General features: G+C 46.4%; 1 protein-coding gene across 8 annotated transcripts in view; it reads left to right on the top strand.

Moving 5' to 3' along the window:
• BDNF (brain derived neurotrophic factor) overlaps positions 1 to 17875 on the top strand; it is a 51071-nt gene that overhangs the window by 31592 nt on the left and 1604 nt on the right. Inside the window, exon 5 of one of the 8 annotated variants that reach the window (XR_004307450.1) lies at positions 133 to 1846. The exons of 5 other annotated variants lie outside the window; for them this stretch is intronic. The gene's annotated coding sequence lies outside the window, so the exon portion shown is untranslated. Of the gene's footprint in view, positions 1 to 132; positions 1847 to 2273; positions 2575 to 9057; positions 9387 to 17875 lie in introns of those variants that run through there. 2 more of the 8 variants (XM_015863457.2, XM_015863459.2) reach the window with 2 other exon arrangements.

Raw genomic sequence — 17875 nt, 5'->3', positions numbered from 1 at the left:
AAGCAATCTGATATTGCTGTAGGGATAAAGCTACGTTGCAGTGATGGACAACTCTTGGTTGTACTCTGTCACTGTTGCCATTTGGAAAAGGGTTAAGTGTAACTGGTGTATGCAAAACATAATTTTATCTAGTCAGCAGGAGGAAGAAGACACTGGATGTCAATGTGAGCACCATACAGAGGACATGCCGTGGCACTGACACAATGGATTTGAAGCACTACAGTCACTTGGCTGAAATAACTAGGAGCAGGTCCTACTTAGTGCCCTTCTCCAGCATCCGCAATGGGGGCTGTCTTCATTGGGCACCCATGGGAAGCAGCGGTACTGTGGATCCTTGCATATGGATGTGGAAATGAGGCTTTCTGGGTACCTCTAAGCTTGAATTACATCTTGTAGAAAGAGAGTCTCTGACCAGGGAAGTGTCTCCCCATAAGGATTTCTGTATGCTTCACAAACTAGGACTTCACAGGCCCAGTCTTTTGGGGCTCCTTCATACAGCATTCTCCTGGAAGTCAACGTCTGCTGAAAACTAAGGAGCCCACATTTGTATGTGCATTAGAACGCAAAGCAGATCATTATTTACACCACTTTTTCATTTTCCCGGCCATCGAGCACTGACTGGTAATAATCCCCCAAGGGCTGATTATCCTGGCAAGATGCAGCAGCACTCTGACCACACCTCTTCCCTAGGAAGATCTCAGTACTGAGGCAAAAGACAGAGTGCTGGCAGAGCGGGAATTTCAACACTTGGTTGCCTTCCTGGAACCGATGGTCTTCATGTCCACAGCAGAGCAGAGCTGAATGCATCTACCACCACGATTTGTCGTGCAGTCCAGAACATGCTCCCTTTCCAAAATTAAAAGCTTGCTTTGATTGCAAGCAGGCTTTCTGAACACGAGCTCTCCCCCTCGCTCCTGAGAGCAAGCCAGCAGATGCTTTAGCGTCTCTACAGCACGACATTCACTGCTGCTCATCTGCATGTCTGGTGTAAGAGAAGAGTCCCTCCTCCAGGAATAACGTGTGTGTAATGTATTACGTTACAGCTAATTAAAGCAGCCCCTGCTGCTGTTCAGCTTGACTGGTGGATCATTCAAATATTTGCAGGCATTGTCCTATGAACGCCGAATATTAAAGCTCTGCCAGCTCAGCCTCCTCACGATGCAAAAAGCAGCTCAGAACACGCCACCTCGAGTGCCATCAGGCACCGCTGTGACACGGCTGTACCTGGAAAGCTGAACTGTGTAGCAGGTAGAAGCCCAGCGTGCAAATGAAATGCAGATAGCACCGTGGTGTGTTCCAGCTGCGCTCCCCTTGTTGGAGGCTGCACACAAAGGTCCACCTTGCAGCGCCAGCAAGCGGTACGAGGCTATGCAGGTACATGACGAGGGAAAGCAATGGCTGACCCATTCCTAATGGAATTTTGGAGGAGGAGGACTCGAGGTGCGATTTTTAAAGAAGTTCTTAAAGCTGCAAAGGATATTAACCACCGGGATTGTTTCCCTTAATATATATTAAAAGCAGTTTTATAGAGGAGGCCTTCGGCGCGCTCAGGTTTCAAACACCGGGGCTGTTTTACGACGCCGCCGATCCAATAAATGCAGGTGTTTCATCCTGCAGCACGGCCTGCCCGGGGGCAGCAATGAGACGCCCACATTTCTCCCAGCACAAAGGAGTGGGTGCGACCCTCAGCCCAGAGGTGTTGATCGCAGCGGGGAGAAGTGCTCTCGGGACGCTGGTCGTGTGGAAGGGTGAAAGCCCGATCCTTGAGGGAACACGGGACGGGTGATGCTGTCTTTACCGAGATCGGATGGAGCCACTCAATCAGGGACTGCCATTGCTGCGCACTTTCCGCTATCAATAATGCACTGTCCTGGGGGTGGAGGGGGGGAGGGCGTGGGTGCTGCGGGAGGGCGGCCCTGGTGCGGGGCTGCAGCTGCGGCCCGGTCCGTGCCGTCGGGTGCGGGCGGAGCCGGCCCGGGCCGTGCCCCCGAGCGGGCAGCGAGCCGCCGGTGTAGCGTTACCTGGGCCACTCATCAATAAGCAATGCCCGCTATTATCTTGATTGCATTCTTAATAGGGGAGGTCAGCGCGGGAGTGATATTTAAATGCATCGCTCCGGCCCCGCCAGAGTAAACCAACACCCGGCGGCTCCCCCCCCACCCTCCACCTCCCGGCCCGGCCCCTCCGTGCCCTGCCCGCCGCTCGGGGGGCGCGGGGAGGGGGGGTCGGACCGGCCGGGAGCGCGGCGGGGGCGGCGGCGGCGCGGAGCCTTTAAACGGGGCAGAGCGGGGCGGGCGGTTGCCGCTCCGCTGGCCTAAGCGCCGGGCGGGGGGCGAAGCTTTAGCACGGCTTCGCTCCGTTCCGTTCCTGCTCGGTTAGAAGGGAGGCGGCCGGGCCGGGGCAGGCGGCTGCCGCTCGGTTGCCCTCCCGCCCCTCATCAAGCTTTGATGAGACACTTGAGCCGTCGCCGCCTGTGTTGCCGGGGCGGCGGAAGGCGACTGGAGGCACCGGGCGCCCGCAAGAGGATGTGACTGCCCGGAGGGGAGCGGCTCAGCCTTTGTGTGGACGACGGAGGTACGCGGCGCCCCGCCGAGAAAGTTGCGGGGCTGGAGCGGGGATGGGGGGCCGCCGTGTCGGGCACCTGCCGGCCCCGAGCCGCCTCCCCAGCGCTGCCCCGACGGCGGTGGAGCGGGGCGGAGTGCGCGGACCCCGCGCGGGCGCGGCCGTGGGGCGTTGCGGGGCTCCCCCTGGCGGCGGGACCGCGACGGGGGTGGCGGATCCTCGGGGGGCGCCGCGGGGCCGAGAGGGAGGGAGCGAGGGAGACACTTGTTGGACGCCAGCGCCGCCGGAATGCCCGGAACGCCGCCCGCCGCCAGCGGCATTCCTGCCCCGGCTGCACCGCGTCTTCGCCGCCCGCCCGACGGGAGCACGGGGCGTCCGTCCGGCCCCGCCTCGCGGCCCGAGCGCTGCGGTGTCGCCTCGCGGTGCGCTAAGCTGAGCGCTATTCTCCGCCGGAGTGCGCTTGGTTCCGAGCTTACCGCTATCGCGGGATCGATGGCCATTACTTATTTATATTTCTAGTAACACGCTTCTAATGAGTGCGAGGAACCTATCCCGGCGATACATTTTTCTTCCTCAGCATTTGAGTCATCTTTAATTCATAGCGCGATGAGCACAGGGCGGTGCGCCCAGCTTGGGCCCCTCACCTCGACGGGGATGGGCTGCCGAGAGCTCGTCGTGTTGGCTGAGCCCCCCTCCCTCCTTGGCCCCGGGTGCTGCCCCTCTGCCCTGCCCCGTGGCTCTCTGGCGGCACCTGGAATGAGGCGGCGGCAGCTTCAGCCGCTTGCTGGCTGAGAATTGCTAAGTTCAGAGCCTTTCTGCAGGACTCTACACCAGGCAGCAATTTTCCGCCGTAGTACTACCGCTTAATGTTCAGCTCCATTGAACCTCAGCTGGGGAAACCCATTTGTAAGCAGCGTGCTGCCTGCTCAACCCACTGGCGTGCTGGGCTGCCTGGAGCTGTCTGGCACTCCGGAGTGGTGAAATTAGGGTAAGCAGGTCAGAAGAAGCACGGACACCGTGTCGGAATAATCCAGATGTAATAAGTGAGATAGGGGAGGAGAAAGGGAAATGGATTTTATCTTCGAGGCTAATCTGGAAAAGTTTGATTTCAAGCAGCGTGCTTCTAAAAGTGAAGGCATGGTGCTGTAGTACTACAGAACACTGGAATACTATGACATGTAGTGCACAGATGCAGAGTGTTCCAGAGATAGGTTAAAATGTGGAAGGATGTAGTTGGAAAGAAGGATCCGTTCTTATTCTTTAAAGCTTTGCACACAGTGGCGATGCTGAAATGAAAGCAGCTGCAGTTAAAAGCCTGTGCACTGCCCATAGCACTTCCTGCAACTGTTGCTCCACTGCTGGAGGGAGGAAAGCAGAGCACATTGCATCCATCTCCAGCTCAGTAATAGCTCTGTGCCAGGGAGTGGGCATAAAAGCAGCTCCTGGAGGAGCAGGGTGAGACCATTGCATTGTTTCCATGCATGAGCCTGCTTCGAGGTTAGCCATTCACTTGTGTTGTCTGGGTCTGCCTTCCTGGCTCGTGTGAAAGGCTGAGATGTTGTTCTAAGAACGTGGCGTGTGCCCGTGCCAGGAATCTTGTGTTAGGCATTGTGTGGCTCCACTAGAAGGGGATATGTGCTTTTAATAGGTTAATTACAAACTTGTCTTGACCTGCTCTCCAGGCGTATGTTGCGAGCGCTTGGTTCCTCCTAAGTAGCTAAATTGCTGCTTAATTAGGAAACTCTCAATCATTTCTTAGATCAGTCCATACAGTGGCATTCCTGCTAGTACTTAGCTGTGAACACCCTTTGAAAAGCACTGATGCGGAGCTATTTCTGTGTGTTGCTGAAATGTGCTAACGCCACAACCCACTGCTTTTGGTTCCAAGCAGGAAGGCGCTGTGCGTAATAATGCCCTTGTTCCCCACCACGCACCATTAGGAGGTGGCACAGCCACAAACTGAGCAGGCTGCCCCGTGGACCAGCTGGGATGGGGCTGCCTACTGTTGATCAGCTCACGTATCCCATTGTTTCCTGTGCTCATGCATGCTGATGCTGGCTGTGTGAGTTGTGTGGGGCAGGGATGGCCGTGCCTGCAGCCCCAGTCCCTGGCAGGAGCTTTGCAGTACAAAAACTGACCAACAGGTTTTGCTAGGCAGCAATGGCAACTCTGTTACAGTGGTTTACACTTTTGTGTTATTGCAATAAGTGCTCGCCCTACTTGGTTTGGAAGTACTAGCGTATACAATAATAGGAGAATGAAATGCTTGAACTTGAGAGGTACAAGAGTGTGTTAATAGGATAGCCATTGTGTCGTGGTCAACATGCTTATGCTGGCCGTGTTGCTTACAGGTAGGGGCTCTGAGCTGTTGCGTGCTGTTTTCATGAGCTGTCCATGGAGAACAGGTCAAATAGTCCCGTACCTAAAGCGTAGGCAGGGTCAGTGTCTTATTTTCTCCTCTTCAGCTTTCAGGCCCTACGTTTCAGTTGACCATAGAATTCAGCTGCAACCATCACCAGCTAGTAAGAGCAGTCTGGAGCATTGAAGACACTGCAGATACCATGTGACAGTCAGTTGTCTTACAAAAAGAAAAGCCAACCTCACCTCACCCAGTTTTTACCATTTATAACTCGGGAGCTGGCTGGGATGATACTGATTTGCCGTGACTGTAATCCTGCAGTAACCCTGGTACTAATGGTAGCAGAAGGTCCCATTACGGTGTAATTTAGGCATCACAACTGGATACAGCTGTCTGAAGATGAATGCCGTGGACAACTTGAGAAAGCAAAAGGAAGCTTCATTTAGTGAATTTCCATGCCCCGGTGACAGCTGCCATAAGGCTGTAGCAGTGGTATGCTTTTCTCAGTAAGAATCTCCTATCTTTCAGAGAAGTCAGTTTGAAACCAGTTAATTAGGGCAGTTATTTCTGGCCGTGGCATTTGTATAGAACAGAAGGCATGATTGTTCTTATGTTTGTTTCCCTGAGTCCTTTGATCGACTGGAAGCTCTCGATGCTTTACGCTATAAATTACCTCAATACTTTGGCACTTCATTTCTTTTCTTGTGCACTTGGTTAGGAAAACGCAGAAATCCTTGTGACTCAGCTTCAGACTACTATAAATTATGAAGAAATGGGGGAGGGGGTCGCATTGCAAATGAGGAAAGGCAGTTCTAGGAGGATGGGAGGAATACTGGTTGCTAAATTTGAGATAAGCATCTCTTGGTATCTTAAAATCTGAGCAGCTACCGCCATCTAGAGATCCGTGGCACAACACGCTGCTGTGGCTGGCCCTTCCTCTGTGCTGGACAGTCACAATGAGCCAGGCTGATAATAACCCCTATTTGTAGATGGCTTTTTTTTTTTTTTTTTTCCTTGGCAAGAGCAGACTGCATTTGAGAGAGCAGAGTAAGCATTGTTACTTACTCAGTTTCCCAGGAACTGGTTATAAGGACAGTTAGCGTGCCTTTTTTTAGTCTATAATCTCCTAATCTCATGCCCAATTATTTATGGGCTCTTAAAATAACTGTGGTCCTATGGCAGTCAAAATGCCCAGCAGAGTTAGAAAGCCAACACAAGCAAACATCAGTGGGAGCTGAGAACTTCCAACTCATGCAACTTAGGAAATAACAAACCCCTTACTGCTTATGCCTGTCTTTCCAGGTGTTACTTTTATTAATTTCTTAAAGTACTTTAAATCAGTTGGGGTAAAGTAGATCAGAATAAGTGTTTTATGCATAGGAACCGAGCTGTCCCTTGGGAAATTGAGGTGCTGTGGCACAGGAGCATTTGCCTTTCAAGTAAGGAAGCAACTGCAGACCTTTCATGTGGCTTCGTTATAGGGAGAGAGCTTTTGTACCAGACTCTAATATGTGTAGAACTACCACCTGTTCACCTGGAGTCTGGCATCCAAACTGCCTCACCTCCATGGGCAGTTGGCTGTAAGTAGACTTGTAGGCGCTTATATCCTTGCAGTATAGCAAGAAGGTTCTGGCAAATGGCTGAGGAACTCAGCAAAGTTGTTGTATGCTCCTTATTAACTTAGCATGTGAAAGACTTTGAGCATGTTGCTGCAGTTAAGGCTGTAATAATAAGAACAGGACTGGAGTCTCTCTTACTTTTCTGCTTTTTGCTGAATCCTATGTCTTACCAAAGAGTTGAGCATAATCTTCTGTCAACTCTAGCACACGTTATGCTGTATCTAACATGATCAAAACACTGCTTTCTTTAAACATAACAGCTCCTGGAGAAATGCAGGGTATTTTTTTTTTTTTCTTCTCCTGCTAGATCAAGGAATTAAAGGTTATGATCTCTGAATTCCTTAGTCTGTTATGCCATTTACTTTCTAAGCTTGGTGCAACATTTAATATCCATATGGTTTAGTTTACCTTTCCTTATGCTGGACATGGTTCTCTCAGTGTGTTCAGTATTTGATGGACTGAAACAAAAAGAAGCAGAATCTAAACTTGATTCAAGGTCTGGGTTTGTAAGAGAACCAACCTCCCCTTCATCACTGCTGCCACCACAGTACAACATTGTACGGGCACTGCTGGGATGAGTGATGGGACTGAGCTTTGTGGTATTTCTGGATAATTGTGCCTGCTGGCTGCCTGCATTAAGACTCGGATCTTCACTTGGTATTTACATTCCTTTTGAGTTGATAATCCAGTTTGACTGAGCTGTAAATGCCAGGAGAGAAATGCTGTTTGATAGAATTTGTACTGGAAACCAGCGCAAGTCCAAGGGGGAAGCGAAGCTGGTAATGAGGTTAAGCTGGCAAGGGTGACTTAACCAGAACCTGTGCCAGGAAACTGTGGTGGAGTAAATCTGCTGCTGAACATCATGATTGCCATTTTTAATATTTTTTTTAATTTTTTTTTAATGGATTGAACCAAAGTGAGACGGACACATTACTGAGGTTCTCCATTTCTGCTTTGGAGGTATAAGCGGAATGGTTGACATCAATGTCATGATTTTTTACTTGGTGTCTAATGTCCTGCAGACTGGTGAAAAAAGGCTATTTTTATTGGGAAGGAAAGACGACTGCGCAGATTCTCATTACAACAACAGGGTACTGCTATGATGCATGCAAATTGTTGCCAATGAAATGGCGTGAAGATAAAGATAAGCAGGTGCTTCTTTGCATCTACTCACAGCAATACAAATTTCATGTAATGATTAGCATGAAGTCTGAAAATGAGCTTTCCCCTTACAAGCTCATGATCGGCATCTAAATTTAAAAGCTGGCTTCCTTGGAAGACTCGTTTCAAGTCTTGTTCTCTTTTTTACTTGCTATTAATGATTAATTTCTGCTGCCCTCAGTGCAACCCTTCTCTGCAGTTTTAACTGCAAAAGTAGCGGTAATGATGAGCAAGGTTGTTCAAAAAGGAAATATCAGTCAATTTCCCATACCTTCATTAGGAGTTAGGAAGAAAGTACTTATAGGTCATCACCTACAAAGAGTTCCACCTCCAAGTTTGATGAGCCTGGGTGGGACATCCTGAGTTCTGTAATCCTCCACCATGAACACATGTCAGCTGGTTCTTAACCAGAACTGTCCACCATTGGTGTTCTCTTAGTTTGCGGTGACTGCTGTAGCGTTTAGGAAAGTTTTGGAATCCTGTGTCTGGAAACAACACAGATAATTTCCCCAGCCTTTGGCGAATGAAAGGCTAGCTATGCAATGGTAGCTAGAAAACACAGTAAATAATGTCTATTTCTACTTTTAAGTTAAACATTCTGGAGCAACTCTTCAGTTGCAAAGCATCACCTGACCTGTTATTATTTAAGTTGTGCTCACTGGAAAATGACTGAGCGAGAATGTTGATGTGCTGCATTCAGGCGTTCTTTGAAACACAACCTGGAGGTGTTTGACCAGGACCTCCTGAGCTTTTTGTATTTTCTACCAAAAAGATGCGTTTGTGGAGGTGCTGCTGCTAATGGACAGATGTAGATCTTTCTTTTAACACTTTTATTATTTATCATCATGATGAGTCTGCTATAATGGCTTCACTCCCTGTACTACATGTCTCTATGTGTTATGCGTAGGATGGCTTTGCTCATTGCTATTTTATCCAAGTGAAGGCTGACCTTTGGTTCCTGGCAAGCTGCCTGTTTTGCATTCCTAAGGCTGGTCAATACCTACTTCTTCATGGGAATAGCTATTTCCTGCATTTCATAGCAAACTTCTGGGCATTTCAAATCAAACCTCTTGGAGGTTTTGGCGGCGAGTGATATTTTTTTGCATTAACAGAAACAGTTCCACCTTGTTGTGTGTTGAGCCCACAAATTAGAAGCATGAGGCTCAAAGCTGAAGAATGAAAGAAGAAACAAAAAGCCATATGGCAATGGCAGGAGGTCCTGCCACCCCACCTTAGGCTGGTGACAACATGCCCTACATTTAACCTACGGTCAGGAACTAATTAACAACACAGATGGAAGTGAGCTAGCATATGTATTCTAAATAATATCCCCAAGGTTTTAATCAGCTGCCCTGCCTCTTTCAGGGATAGATCTGGAATTTACTGTAGAGAAATTTGCAAAGTATGTGAATGATGCATATGGTTTAGGTAGCTCTGTAGGGGCTGAAGGAGGGGATTGGGGAGCAAGAGTTCCCGTGTTCTCTGGTTTGCCAGTGACTTGCTGTGCAACCCATGGAAAGTTGTTTAAATGTTGTCATGTGCTTTAGCCTACCTAGTAGGAAAACAAGGTTTTGAATATGGTTTTTCCTCACCTAAGTGTGCTGAGATTCTGTGTTTGCAAAGCACTTTGGAAGCTTGGACAGTGTGTTCTGTAAGAAGTGCTGCACGACTGGAGACTCAGCAGTGTAAGTACCAGGTCTCTCTTCTCTTTCAACTTCTTTGAGTTGTTCACTCCCTGTGTAGATTGATTGGTTGTATCTGATAAGGCATTTTATTTTGGATAGGTTAGTAAGTTTGAGGATTTTCAGTGCTATGCAGAGGTTTGGGATTGGGAGTACAGCTTTCTGCTTTCTATGGAGTAACCGAGTGATTTTGATTCTCTGACTTTCTGCTTCCTCCCCCTACTCCCAGCTATTTGAAGAGAGGCTCTCCTTCCCTGCAGGGCAGTAGGATCTGCTTATGTGAAGGGACAGGTATTGAAGTTTTTATAGAGGAATGTCTAATTACTGAAATCCCATCTATGAGCCTACCCTTTGGAGCTTAAGGGCTCTTACAGTGAGGACTGTACGCTGGCAGCAGGACTGCTTTGTTCTGTTGGGGGTGTGAGTATCTGAAACAAAACACCCTAACAGTGGAGTGGAGGGAAGTTGGATTGTGTTGGCCTGGGTTTTGCATACTTTTGTTTATAGGCATGTCTGGGCTATTTGTGTGCTTATGTTGGTGGGGGAAGGGGGGAGCTTGGCTGCACACCTAGGAAACTTACTTTCTTCCTCTTTAAAGTGTAATTAATCCTAAATATGTGCATATCCTTGGGGAGTCTGGAGGTTGAGGAAGCTGTTCTGCTGGAACCTGTTGCATATTGTTCTGATATAGGTATTAGCTATAGTTTAGGTGATGGCCCCATCTGATTTTATGACCGTGTGAATGCTGGGTCAACTTCACAGCTGGTGCAAATCTATGAATAGAGCGCTATGGATTTATACCAGGCAGTGACTGTGTGTGCCAGAATTAGGTCTGCTGGAATATGTACTACTTGAGTGAGCCTCAGCAGCTCTCATTGAAATAACTTCCCATGGTGCCACCAATCTCATGACTGGTATGAAAAGTCATCAGTCAGGTAAATTTCACTTTAATTTGGGGGGGATGGGACAACCTAATGCCCATGTGCCTTGTTCACACAAGTCACAGTGTAATATTCCTCTGGGCAAGAGATTATACCATTATATAACTGTGAGAAGGCAGGTGGTTGATAAAACCTGCAGCTTTGCAGGAGGAAGTTACTTCTCTTTTTTTCCTTGTGTTCCAATAAATGCCTGAATCTGTAACAGTGCAACTACTGAACTTTGTTTTCTGAAGTTTGCATTGTTGTCAGATATACTTCCTCACCCCCTCTAACTAAAAACAGACTCTTTTTCTATAGAGAATTCGAAGTGGTCGCAACAGTGCAGTGTTGTACATATGTAGGTGGGGTAAGCCCGTGTGCTGCTCTCTTCTTGCCCAGCTGCTGCTGAGCTGTTAAGGTTTGCCCAGCTAGGGATGGAGGGGAAAGCTTATTTCGGTGGTCTCAGCTACTCGCTTGCCAGTTAGGGGAATCTGGAAGTAGTGTTGTCTGTGAAACTCGTATCCTTCTCAATCCAGTTGAAACTGGCCCCTGAATTTTTAAAGTTGGTTACGAACAGAGAATCCAACAGTGATAGCAGCAACCTTGTTTCAACATGATATCACACGGGAGGGGGTGGGGGGAGGAAAAGCAGGCTGAAAAGTACAATGCTTTGAAAGCTGTGATGTGCTGCATTGTCAAAATAAAGTATTAGTGGTGGAGACGGCAGTTCTTGCCAAAGGCTTTTCAGTAGTTATGCTAATACATTAACTTCACAACACAATGCTATCTCCGAAGATAAAACAATTCTTACAGTGGGACAGGTGCGGGGCTGGCTGCCTAACCAGATGGGTTAAGTTGCTGACCCACCTGATGGTGTTTAAATAAAAGAATGGCAGTTAAATAGAAGCTGTCCATTACTCCCTTAGTGCATATAGAGGTGGCTTTGTGAACTTGCGGATTTCTTTTCCTGGTCCAGTAGTTCTTGTGTAACTTTGGATTCCAGTACTTCTAGAAGGTGTTCTGGTACCTCGTATCTCTTGTTCGTGTAGGGGAAGTATTTCCACAGAGATGCTGTGCTAACAGCTGAATTGAGCATGTGTTGAGAAAAGTCTGCACATGAGGGCAGGCAGCCAAAAGATGACTGATAACACTACTGGCGAAGCAGGCATATTGTTAATACCTGTCAGGAGTCTGACAACAGGCATTTCCAGTTTCTGGTTCATGCACATCACAGTGCAGATCAGCTTCGTTTCGAGGACTGACTATGGCTAAAAGCAAGGTATTCCCTTACAGCGATGCCACACACATTCAGGAGTTCAGCAAAAGTAAGTGTTTAAAACAGAAGTGGGTATAGCCCTTGCTGTAGAGGAAGCACTGTCTGCCCCAGCCATGGGTAACTGTCTGATGCTTTAACTGTCTTAACCATTGCTTTTCCTTGGCTAAGCTTCTCTTACATTCATGTTGAGTGCATAATGTTCTACAGGTCCTAGGACACTTGCTATTTGCAGCGGAGCTGATGGGTGCGTGGGATGCTTTACACGCTGTTCAGTAGTTTATAGGCGCTTGTAAGACGCGAGCTTTACTGGTACAGCAGCTTCTGGGTTGTTGGAGGGCTGCTGGACACATGTCACAGTACAAAGGATCCAACTTATGCTAGTTTGCCTGCAACGTGCTCCATTCTGTTCCTGTTCTCAAATGCCAATTATCCTCGGCTTCAGTGGGAGCTTCATGCATGTACTTGGCAGAATAGCATTGTCCTGTGGTGATTCAGCACAGTGCTGCATACTGAAGAGTAAAATGAAAGGCAAACCACATGTGTTGCACCAAGGTCTGAGACTCTGCCCTACTGTTCTTTAATGCACAGGTTGGGTTAGCATTATATGAAACTCTAGTGGCAATTGGAGTGAATGATTTTGGAGAACTGTAATTATTTGCTTTCGTGGAGGATCTAGATAGTATCTCAACAAGTTGTTATAATTTCATTGAATGGTTTTGTGGTTGGCTTCTTGTTTTGTGTGGTTTTAGGGTTGTTTTTGTTATATGATAACTTCTAGGTGAGCTTAAAGTTCACAGAAGTCATGTAATATTACTTTTGAATGAACTTAGGAATTGCATGAATCTTATCACAGCAAATTCTCTAAACCAGCTCGATTTCAGGCTTGGAAAGTGGTGTGGATTCTCAACCTGGAATGTGCTGCTGCCATGGTTTGAGACTTGGAAGTCTTGTTCCTTCTGTCTGGCATTTCTGGTATGGCAATAGGAGTATGGATGGCATATTACCCTACCCATGCTACTCTTGGTGAGTGTAAATCTGCTGGAAGCTGGTATTTGAAGAGGGCTTCCCTTGTGTAGCTTGATGTGGCAAACACATGGTCCCCTTATGGAGCTGGGTTTGTTTACAGTGATGATTGCAAACCCCTGTGCAGTTGGGGTGCCCCTTGTGTGGGATGCTGTACAAACAGCTGGAAAAGCAGGGTGTGTGCCATGGGCTCTACCAGCAACTCCCATTGTGAATGTATAAAAATAGTGCACATCTGTTCTCTTCTATGGGTGTTGTCTCTCTGAAAGCTCTGATACCATCTGTGAGCCTGGTCTGCTATTCCTTTGCCTGTGCATACTGCCAAAACTTATTGTGCCTGTTTCCTGGTATGGGCAGCTTGGGTCCAAGATCTGGCTGACAGAAATCCTGCTGGGAACTCCTTCAGACCTGCACTTTGCCAAGTAAACTGCAGGCACACTTGTAATGAAGAGCCTGGCCAGTCTGCTCATGTAAGAGCAGCTGAATTCCTCGTGAGAGTTTTGAAGCAAGTGTGCCCTTTGTATTGCTGTTTGACCACCCAGAAAGGCATGAGGAATGTTTGTAGGAAACTGGTGTGTAACTCCATGAAAGATCAAGAGTGTAATGTTGTGGCATTAATATCCCCTATTATTATCTTTGGGTTCTTTCCCACCTCTGGACGATGGGACAAGTTGTGTTGGGTTGGTTTTGGTTTGTGAAGGGGGGTTTGGGGGGGGAAACAACACGTGTTCAGGTTCTTCCTGACATGAAGAAGCAACTTAAAGAGTACAAATTGGGCAAGGGTGTCTATGTATGTATACATGGGGGTGTGTAGGGGGGGTGGTGCTTTATTTTCAGTAATAAAAATTAATTATACAGATGGTGTGAATAGCTGTGAGGATAACCGTAGTGCGTCAGACAGGCAGTTATGCATGTATTAAAGGTGAAGGCTGTTTGTTCTCAGCACATTAAGTCTTTGTAAAGCGTGTGCCGACATGCATCCCATTTTGGTATCTGTTCACACACTCCAGTAATGATGTGTAGAGTAGGAACTCGTGCCTTTGCCATTCAGTAGCATTTAGGAAACTGAACTTCTGCATAAAGGTCTTAGAAAATGGCAAGAGAAAAGAATTATCATCTTGCTGCTAATTTTACATTCCACTGTATGCTTCTTTTCTGGAGATGAAAGGATTCGGAATCTGCTCACTACTGAATGTTATTTCAACTTTCATGGCACATGTCAGGATGCAGAAAAGCAAGTTTATGTTCACAGTTTTCTTCAGGTTTTTCTGCTGGGAACAGAACCTGTTAAGCAATTAGATTTCTGCTTAAAATAAGGAAAAATAATGGAATGAAACAATTAGCTGGTGAATTCTCATTAAATGCTAAATACCAAGTAAACAGTGCAGATAAGTAATTGACTGCATATGTAAACTAGCTGTAGGTAATTGACATGACCTTCATTTAACAAGGCTCCTTCCCATTAGTGAAGACTGCTGCCACAATTATGTGCCTTTATTCTAGCTGTAATTGTATGGACTTTATTGAAGTACAAACTAGGTCATGTCTTCCTGAGATCTGGTCTGTGGTGGGTGACCTGTTTTCTTTGCTTCAGTTTCGTCATGCTGCATTAGAGGGGGAAGGATGCTCTGGCAGCCATGGAAATGGATAGCATTTAGGAAGCTGGTCTCAAGCATCTTTTTTGACAGACATCCTGTGTGACCCGAGGAAGCTGTCTAAGGCTGAGTCTCAAGGCAGCTAGCATTCATCTGTTTAAATAAATGCTTAGCTGGAGCATGCTGGGAAAATGGCAAAGTACAGATTTGTCTGGTGTTCCAACCCCTTTCCACTTCCATGCAGGTGATGTGGTGCCTGCCTCGTGATTGGCGGGGTGTACGTAATCTGTCAGTGTTTGGAGTTGGTAAGGCACCTATTGCAACCAGCCAGCCAGTGTCTTTAATCCTAGCAATGTAAAATTAAGCTTTGATAGTTGGGGAGTAGAGGAGAAATGACTGGAAGATGCTGTCCAGTTTGTTTCCAGTGCTGTGCTAGGATATTAGTCCTGCTCACTATGTGAGAGCTGAAATCATGCACACCCATGAGTCTGTTCGTGAGTAGCTCAAAGGCTGTTTCTATCCACAAAATGGGATTGTCTTAATCTGCTTACGGTATCTTAAACTACTAGATTCCAAGCAACTTCTATGAGAAGTTACAGCCTTTACAATGGAGGTGTTTCCTAGAAGTTTTATTATTTTACTCAACATGATTTCATTGGGAAACCTGAGGACCATGTATATTGCTCTAGTCGTTGTGAAGGTAGAGGAGAAGATTCTCATGTCCTGCTTGTCCTGTTCAGCTTCGTCTGCAGTTCTTATACAAAGATATATCTCTGTGTTTGCTTGCTAATGATATTCCACGTGTCTGCACTGCTAAACCATACTTTGACATACTTTTCTATTGATGTAAGTAGGAGGGAAAGGGGTGGCTTTTAAGATGGTCACATTTTCTTGTGAATAATCTGTCAAAGTTGTTGGTTTTCAGAGGCTAGTTGTACTTTTTTGTAGTACCTACCATAGTGACAGTCAGATATCGTCAGATGGGATGTAAATTGATCAAGCTTGACAGCAGTTTCGCTCCTAAATGGAGGGCAAAACCAATTAAGGAAGGATTAATTTCATGTTAGAGATAAAATGCTGCTAGATCCGGTGACCAGACAGCAATTGGAGGATGCTGAGCCTCCTGGTGGAGCTTCTCTGCACCTCCCTGCTTTTCATCTCTTGTCTTCCTTTTAAGTTTTTCTCTCAAATGAAGTTCTGTTGTTTTAGTCATTTTGGATCCTATCAAGTTCATGACTATCATAAATAAACAGCTCAGTGATAATGGGGAAGGATGTGTCCTGTTCCAGGAATTGCTGTATCCTTGGCTTAACTTAGCAAATACTTAGCCTCCAACAGGCAAACATAACTGATGGATGCAAGCTCCTGTTTGTTTTGTGCTTGCCTTGGTCCCTCCTGTGTTGTGTCCTGCCGCTGTCATGTTGGAGGGCCCTCTGGGTCCTGTGTATGTGCTCAGACACATTCTGTCCTCTGGAGTCCAGATATTGGCTGGGACTTTTGGGCACTACTCTAATAAAAATAACGACGACTTGATTAGGAGCCACCTGATCTGTGTTATGTTCAGTGCTCTGGTGGTCAGAGGTTGCAATACGGCTTGTGGTTTTTTTTAAAATTTTCCTTTTATATGAAAGAATTCTGAGAATTCTCAGAAGAGGGAATGTATGATTCTCGTTCCCACTGGCTCTGTCCTTTTATGCTAGCTAAACCACTCCATCTCCCCCTGTCAAGCCTCTCCACTTTTGACCAAGGAAGACTGATAGCCTTTTTCATTGTGTGGTAAATCATCTCTAGTGTCTGTTTCTTCCCTTTGAGGAAGAAATCTGATATTGCTCCCTGTAAAATGTGTTTTTAAAATCCCAGGATGAAAAATATGCAAAATATTAATGTTCTGCATGGTTAGAGCAAACACTGTGTTCCTGTGAGTCACAGATGTCAGGTTTGTTTAATCCTAATAAATCTATGCCACAGTAACACTTCCAAACAGGAAAAGAGGTGGAGGCAAGAAAGTGAAGTTGTGCTGGGAAGGAGGTGATTGTTAGCCAGAATTTGGTTTAGTAGGGGAGGGTTTGGGCACAAAAAGTATGTTGGTTTTCTTTTATTCCCTCCACCCCCCAACACTTCATTAAGTAGACTTTGAGACCCACGTGTCAGGCACTGCCTTTCTAGTACATATTTCATGTTCTTTGTGTGTTTTGTGATGGATTGTCTTTCCATGGTGGAGTCTGAAGAGTACAAGTTTCCCATAGCGTATTTGCAGGAGATGAAATAAGGCTTTTTACATAGCACCCTGCTGGCAAGCAGAAATAGCATTTACTCCAGTGAGTGCTGCCAAGTATGAGGTACTTCCGAGCGAACTTCAAAAGCTACGAAACAAGCATTAGCTGCTGCTTCAAAAATGTGAACAATGCTGTTGCTTTCTAGCAAGCAGAACTGGTGAGAGTGCAGATGGGAAGGAGGGAAATATAACCACTGGACATGATAGATGTTGTAGTTGCACTCAGGATCAGACTAGGTATAGCTCTGTGTCACAGCAGGATTTGAGGGACTCTCGTGATGGTATCGTAAGTACATACTCTGTTCTTCAGGAGGAAATGATTTATACCCTGAGAAACATATGGAGGCTTAGCAAAAAACATGGCTGCAGTTGTGCAAGCCCAAACTGCTTGGAGTGCTGGTAGGAATGAGTTTCACTAATTCCAAAGCTGGTGAGGAGTTTTCTTACTGATGCTGTTAGCTGGTGCTGTCCCTCTATGCTCAATGAAGAAAGAGCCAAGCCAATTGATAAGCTTCAAGGCATTGCCTGTAATGCAATCCAGAACTGGAGGCAGAATGTGAGAGAAACAAGGCAAGCTGCTCTTCGTTTGTATATGGCAACATGGTGTGGCCTGGCCTTGTTGTGGGTCTTCATGTGAAGCCCTTGGCTAGAATATACGCTTTGCCTGCTTGAGAATGGCTGATGTGGGGCTCTGAGGAAACACAGCACAGTGGTCCTGGTACTGTCATTTCAGTTTAGTGCTTTATCAGTGCTGTAATCCGGTATGTCCTTCCCATGGCATTCAAGTGATGCGAGCAATCTTTCCAGTTCCAGTTTAGTAGGGTTACAAGCACATAGTCCTGCATCATTTTCTTGTTCTATATTTATGTGTACATACCTTCTACTTTTAGTTGAAGGATTGACCTGGTGAGACCTCAGAGGTGTATGGCCTCTTCCTCTGTTTTGAGGATTGCTTTTAAAGTACAAATGCAGTTCATCCCGGTGCTGTTTTGTTTCTTGTGGATTTAACTATTTTTGGCATTGAGAGATCTTTAAAATAAAAGATTAAATAAATAAATAAACAAAGTATTTACCTTTCCACTTGAAAGAGGGGTCTTACCTTCCACACTTCTGAAGCTACCTTTTAGTGCTGAAGTGCTATGTTGCTAAATAGCTGTTCTGCTCTTGTTATTACTTGAATATAGGTGTAATCATTCAGTAAATAAGGAGTTAGTGTTGTATCTGATCTAAAACTTATCACAGCAAGGCATTGGCACATACGAACTGACTCACCATTATCCATGTTGCCCAAGTTTTGGCTTATGATTTATCTGGATATCTAAATTAAAGGAACACCTTTGTACCAGAGTATGCTTCTCCACTGATAATGAGTTGCAGCTGCACGCATGAAGTATATCTCTGCA

The sequence above is a fragment of the Coturnix japonica genome, chromosome 5 (genome assembly GCF_001577835.2).
Source record: "Coturnix japonica isolate 7356 chromosome 5, Coturnix japonica 2.1, whole genome shotgun sequence".
NCBI lineage: Eukaryota > Metazoa > Chordata > Aves > Galliformes > Phasianidae > Coturnix > Coturnix japonica.
Note: the sequence above shows the minus strand (reverse complement) of the source record. Positions and strands in the feature narration are given on the sequence as shown.